We start from the raw sequence: 5,798 nt of genomic DNA, 5'->3' as shown, positions 1-5,798 counted from the left end.
CCATGGCAGCCCTGCTGCCCACTGTGCTCTGCTTCTCGCCCAAGCCATCACTTTTGGCAGGTGGTAGTCCTGTGAAAGCTGCAGCAAGGAGGGCATATGGCACACAGCTCCCAAACAGGGACCAGAGAATGGTGCTGTGCCAGGACCATTTGACAGCCTGGCACAGTCCCCCTGAGCCACCTGTGAGTGGGGGAAAACGTTGGCGTTCAGCAAGGGCTCATTCACTCAGGCTGGCACCTCAGCTGAAGGCTGTGCTGGAGCCAGTGGGACTTAGAGGCTGTGTCAGGGTGGATTTACAGCTGGGATCCATGCTGGAGGAGGAGGGCAGGCTGCTCCAGGGCCATGCCCCATCTAGGGCAAACTCCCTCTGCCCTTCCAGAGGGTGCCTGGGTGTAGGATCACCTCAACCCTGTCATCTGGGCAGGAGAGGTGCAGAATGCCTCCCACAGCTCTGGGGATGCTCATGCTCATGCTCTGCCAGGGTCAAATGGGAGGCAATGGGCCCTCTGCTCCATCCCCATGCCCGGGTGCTGCCACTGCCCTCCCTGGCTACGTGGGAATGGCTCCTGGGGCTGGAGCATGCTGAATTTCACATTTCAAATGGGGTTTCTGGCACCCGGCCAAGCAGCATTTCGTGTTGTCAAATATTTTGGCAAACCACATCTCAGCTTTAGTCTGAAGCGTCTTTCGCTGGGGAAACGGCGTCGAGCCGAGCTGCCGGCTCGGAGGGGAGCACAGCACTGCCAGCACATCCTGAGAGGGAGCTGCTGGTGCTGGGGGCACTGGCACCACAGCTGGGCAGGGTGACTGCTGTCTGGGCACTGAAAGGGCCAAGAAAAGGTGTTTCAAGGTGACTGTAAATGGTTTGTGAAATCAGGCTGAACGGGGAAAATCGTATTGACGAGAATAAGAAAACCCTGAAAAGTGATTTTTCAAGTCTCAATTTTGGCTTTTTGTTCTGAAATTGCCCTGCATTAAGAAGAGAATAAAAAAAAGAAAAGAAAAGAAAAAAAAAACAGCTCTAAGTAAACTAGAAATAAGGGGACTGTATTTTTTTTACCAGCTCATTGGAAAAATGAAACATATTTGTTCTGGGTCAGACCAAAATGAGCAAAGCAATCAGTTATCCACAGAGCCACGCTGCAGGCTGCCTTTCCTTCTGCTCTCTCTCCTGGGCATCCTTGAAAAAATATCCAATACATTTTTATGATGTTTGAAAGAAAATATCTCTGAGGAGAGGGAAAAAAGCAAGGTGTGATCCCAGAAAGTCTGCTTTCACAGCTTTGACGGACCCATCTTTCCCTCCCGCGGCCACCGCTCCTTCCTCCTGCCTGTCACGTTGTGTGGTTAGAGCACACGTACTCACAGCCCCAGCACCATGATGGGTTTTGAAAGCCTGAGAAATCCTCCCAAAAGCCTGGTTTCCGGCCAAAAAGACCCGAGGTTATGCAAACATACACGGAGCTTGCAAACAGGCTGTGTGTGTTGGATGGAGAGCAGCTTTGCAGAGCAGGTGTGAGCTGATGCGGGAAGAGCTGCGCTGCCTGATGTCTGCACTGAAATCCACTGTCAGCCCACAGACTGAAACCAGGGCTCTGGAATTAAAGAAAAAACGACCAAGGAATAAAATCCGCCCTTGCAGCAGCATCCCAAGCACAATCCCACTGGATCCCAGGCAGGTAGGCAGTGCCATCCATGCAGGTTATGGCTGCAGGACCCCTTTGTGAAACACCACCAGCCCATTTGGGGGCAGTGGGGTGACCCCTCCCCAGCCCAGCTCACCCACCTGCATCCCCCACCCTGCTGCCACTGCCCTGGTTGTGCCCCTAGAGCCCTGCATGACGTGCCTGTGTCAAGGTTTAAAGGTGAATGGCTCCTCAGCAAACGCACACCTGAAGTGTTTTGTGCCAGTGAAACCTCCTAAAAACCCAGTTTCTGTCAGCTGCCAGGAAAAAGCTTGTTTGGGTTTAAAATGTGTTCAGAAGAGTTATTCTCTTATGAAAAACTGTGGCTGTCAAAGCACCACGGTGCAGTTGCATTTATTACATATTAATGACTCCACATCAGCTGTGCTTGCTTTACAGTACCCAAATATTGGAAATATCAGTGTACAAGCATTCCCCAGGGTGAATTGTCAGACATGCAAATCTTGGCAAGCCCAGCAAAAGCAAAGCCACTCTGTTACCCACAGGAAATGCTCCCTGTGCTGGTGAATGCCATCATGGCAGTGAGACTCAGTCAGCCTGGAGCTGTGCACTCAAAACCATGTGAAAAGCAGGGAAGATGTGAGTCTGTCTGCACCAACCTCTTGTTTGGATGCCTTTAACAAACATGGGATGAAGAGGCTCGTGCCAGTGTGATAATGTGGAGGGAGGCACCTGGTGGGAAAAACTCTCAGGGAAACAGCACTGAGGTGTTTGCACTGCAGGATTCTTGACACCTCGTGTTGGAGGCTGATCAGAGCAGGGAGAAGCTCTCTGCCATGCAGAGGGTCATTCAGAGTATTTAAGCCTTTTTCTTATTGCTCCCTGGAGGGACTTATTTGGGGATTTAATCCAATAATTCTATTCTATTCTATTCTATTCTATTCTATTCTATTCTATTCTATTCTATTCTATTCTATTCTATTCTATTCTATTCTATTCTATTCTATTCCATTCCATTCCATTCCATTCCATTCCATTCCATTCCATTTCATTCCATTCTCCAAGCCCCTGGGGGTTACCTGGCCAGAGTGACATCCTTCACCTTCCTCCTCCAGGGCAGGCAGGGATGCTGCTTGGTTTGGGTGAGTGCCGGGCAGAGCTGATCCCCCTGGGGCAGAAGCAGCAGAAATGGGACCAGGGAAGCTGTGACTGGGACCCTGCTGCTTGTGCCTTTCTCCAGTCTGATAAAGGAGACCGAAGCATCTCTTCTCACTCATTCCTTGGCCAAGATCAGGCATGAGGAATCATCCCCTGAGATGGCTTTTTGCAGCCTCCACTGTCCCCACCACCAGGCACCAGATCCTGAAGGAGCACAGTCCCAGTCTCTCCTGGACTCTTTGCATCCAGAAGAGGAACAGACATCCCAGAGTAATTCATCAATAATGTGTATTTTCCTCACTCATCTCTCCACAAGATCTTCATGGGTATGGACTTGCTTCCCGGCCTCTCTGCTCCTGTGTTCATTGGGGAAACTGAGGCACAGTGTGGCAGGAATGGGAGCACAGGAATCTCCTCCAGCACAGGCAGGGCTGCAGCAGGCTGGGACCAAAACCCAGGGAGTTCAGTGCTCCACCCCGTGCCTCTGCTGTAAATCCACCTTCTTGCACCACTCACTGTGCTCAGCATTAGCATGATATTAGCTTGAAGGAGACATTGACACTCTGTTGGGGTTTTTGGTTTTCTTTAAAGCATGCCATGTGGCAGTTATTAAAAGAGCTGCCTACATTTTACAAATATTTCCAGGAAGAAATTTGCCAGGCTGCAAAGAGGGAGTGTGAGGATGACCAGCACGAGGCTGGCTGCCAGACTGTGCTCTTTATCTGTCCATCAGTCTGTCCCCAGAAGCTCCCTTCCTCCAGTGAAGGGGTAACAGCCCTGAGCCAGGGTGCCAAAGACTCTCTGTGCCCTGCTTTGCCCCTCCAGCCTGGCACAGGGACCAGTGTATCCCTCCCTCGGTGTACATTCAATTTGGGGCATTTGCAGCATCCCCATCCTCAGGGGCAGCAGTGCCTAAATGAGGAGTGCAAAGCTGCCAGGCTCCTGCCTGTGAGCTGCCTGTTCCCTGGGGACATGGGGAGCTGAGCCTTCCTGGGGGATGCCTTGATCAGCAGCACTTTGATGGCTGCTGAACCTGGGAATGGCTGGGGCTGGAGGGCTCCTGCCAGTGAGAAGCAGGAGGTGAAGCCATGTCTAAGGAAAGGGCTTGTTAAAAAGCTGAGGGGAATCACGGGCAAACGGGGAGTTGTCTGCAGGAGATCCCCAGGTAACACTGGAGAGTGATGGCAGCTCTTGGTGCCACTGAGAGCTTTGATCCCCCTGGCCATAACTTACACACCCATGCCTCAGTGCAAAGTGCCTCCTGCACCTGCTGCCTCTATAACGGGTAAACAAGAATAGTTTGTGGTTAAAATACTGCCCTCAGATGATAATCTGTGGGACATGGTTTATACAGAGCAGCTGCACTGGGAGCAGGGGTAACCTCTCTGTCCTTGGTGAGAAGTTTTTGGTGCTCATCAGGGCACAGGGAGAGGGATGCTGTGGGATGCAGGGGTTTACAGTCTGTGTATGAGGCTCTGCACTCCCCAAAACAGGAGATGTGCAGGGAAGGGTCCTTTACCATTCACAATAAGAGTGGTTATGTGCTTACAGATAGAAATGGCATCAGTGAAACCTCAGAAGTCCCACCCAGAAAAACAGCAACATCAAATCCATGCAACCCCACTTTCCCAGGACTGTTACCTCCCTCCAGGACGGTGGCTGCTTGGGGCTGGGTGACCAGGATAACACTGGAGCAGGATCTCAGCCTGGAGATCTCAGCAGGATCTCTTGAGGCTCAGAAGAGGTCTGGGGACAGACAAAAGTCTCCTGCAAGTGGGTGGCAGTGACGCAGGGCAGAGCATTGGTATTGCTGGTATGTCGAGCACCTTGTTTATTATACCTCAGACGTGTCGCAACAGTCCTGGGTTGTGTAATGATTTCCAGGAGATTTCCTGCTTTCAGTTTTTGGAGCTCTCATTCCCAGGGCTTAGTTTCTGCCAGAGATGGGTTGTGGTAGAGAGAATGAGTTTGATTTTAACTCTGCTTAGGTGAGGTTTCGTGTTGAGATACCAAGTGTGTGATAGAGAGAGGGAGGAGACCTTTCTGAATTGTTTTTTCTTCCTTCTCAAGAGCTTATAGATATGGGGTGAAAGCTGGGTGCAACATCCCATCTTGATGATCAGATGCTACTCTGTTTCATGAAAATTTTAAGCCCTGACACCAGGAATTTCCCTTGCAGGCAATGAAATATTTCTTCCTAGCACAAATAAGAGGTCGTATTTGACAAGTGGCCTTGCCTTCCCACTGCAGGAGGCTGAGGATCCCATGATCCAGCCTGAGTATCTGTGGCACTTCTGGGGTACTCCTCTCACCCTTGCCAAGTCCCAGCCCTCCTCAGCCAGGTTCTGGCACATTCCTCCCTTTCCCTTGGCACATGTGCAGTTTTTCTCTCCATTCTCTCCCTGCCTGAGATCTGGAGAGTTTGCATCATGAAATGGGAGTCACCTCAGCCTCTGCAAGGTGCAAGAGCAGAGAGAGCTCTGCTCTCCCAGCATTCACAGTTTGGGGCTTGGATAAATCCTCTGAGTTGTCAGGCAGCAAAGGAGAGCTCTTCATTCGGCACGGGTGACCCAGGAGCTTCAGAAGCTTAAAATATTGCACAACTTGGAAGAATTATCACTGGGAAAACTGCTGTAGCACCCCAGGGAAATTCAGAGCTCTGCCACAAATGCAGTGGAATTCAAGCCTCTCCTTGAAGCGGCTGCAGGAATTTCTCAACGTGGCCATCTTTGTTTTCCAGAATCTCATTTGGCACATTGGCTGAAATCTTCCTGGCCTGGGTTATGCCCCCAGCTCCAGGGGCTTTTCTTATTTTTGAAAACTAAATGCTGGCACAGTTAAAAGGAACTGAGGGAAGATCTTAAAATGGAAAATGTTGGGCAAGCCTGAATAGTTGTGCAGCATGCAGCATGGTGAGGGGAACGTCCTTGGTGGGGAGACTGGGTCCTTCGTGCTGCTGGCTGCTGTGCTCAGCCACACTTGAGCACGGATGGG

General features: G+C 50.9%; 1 long non-coding RNA gene across 3 annotated transcripts; it reads right to left on the bottom strand.

The window, feature by feature from the left end:
• Nucleotides 1–1,026: 1,026 nt before the first annotated feature.
• Nucleotides 1,027–4,644, bottom strand: LOC134423464 (uncharacterized). Of its 3 annotated transcripts, XR_010029128.1 has the most exons (3): nt 4,446–4,644; nt 2,726–3,245; nt 1,027–1,595 (listed from the first exon to the last, which is right to left on the bottom strand). It is a non-coding gene; the product is annotated as an uncharacterized LOC134423464 (long non-coding RNA). The 3 variants fall into 3 exon arrangements; XR_010029126.1 differs by having other exon boundaries at nt 2,726–4,644; XR_010029127.1 differs by lacking the exon at nt 2,726–3,245.
• Nucleotides 4,645–5,798: the final 1,154 nt, after the last annotated feature.

Source organism: Melospiza melodia, chromosome 12, assembly GCF_035770615.1.
Source record: "Melospiza melodia melodia isolate bMelMel2 chromosome 12, bMelMel2.pri, whole genome shotgun sequence".
Classification (NCBI taxonomy): domain Eukaryota; kingdom Metazoa; phylum Chordata; class Aves; order Passeriformes; family Passerellidae; genus Melospiza; species Melospiza melodia.
This window is presented reverse-complemented; position numbering and strand designations above follow the sequence as displayed.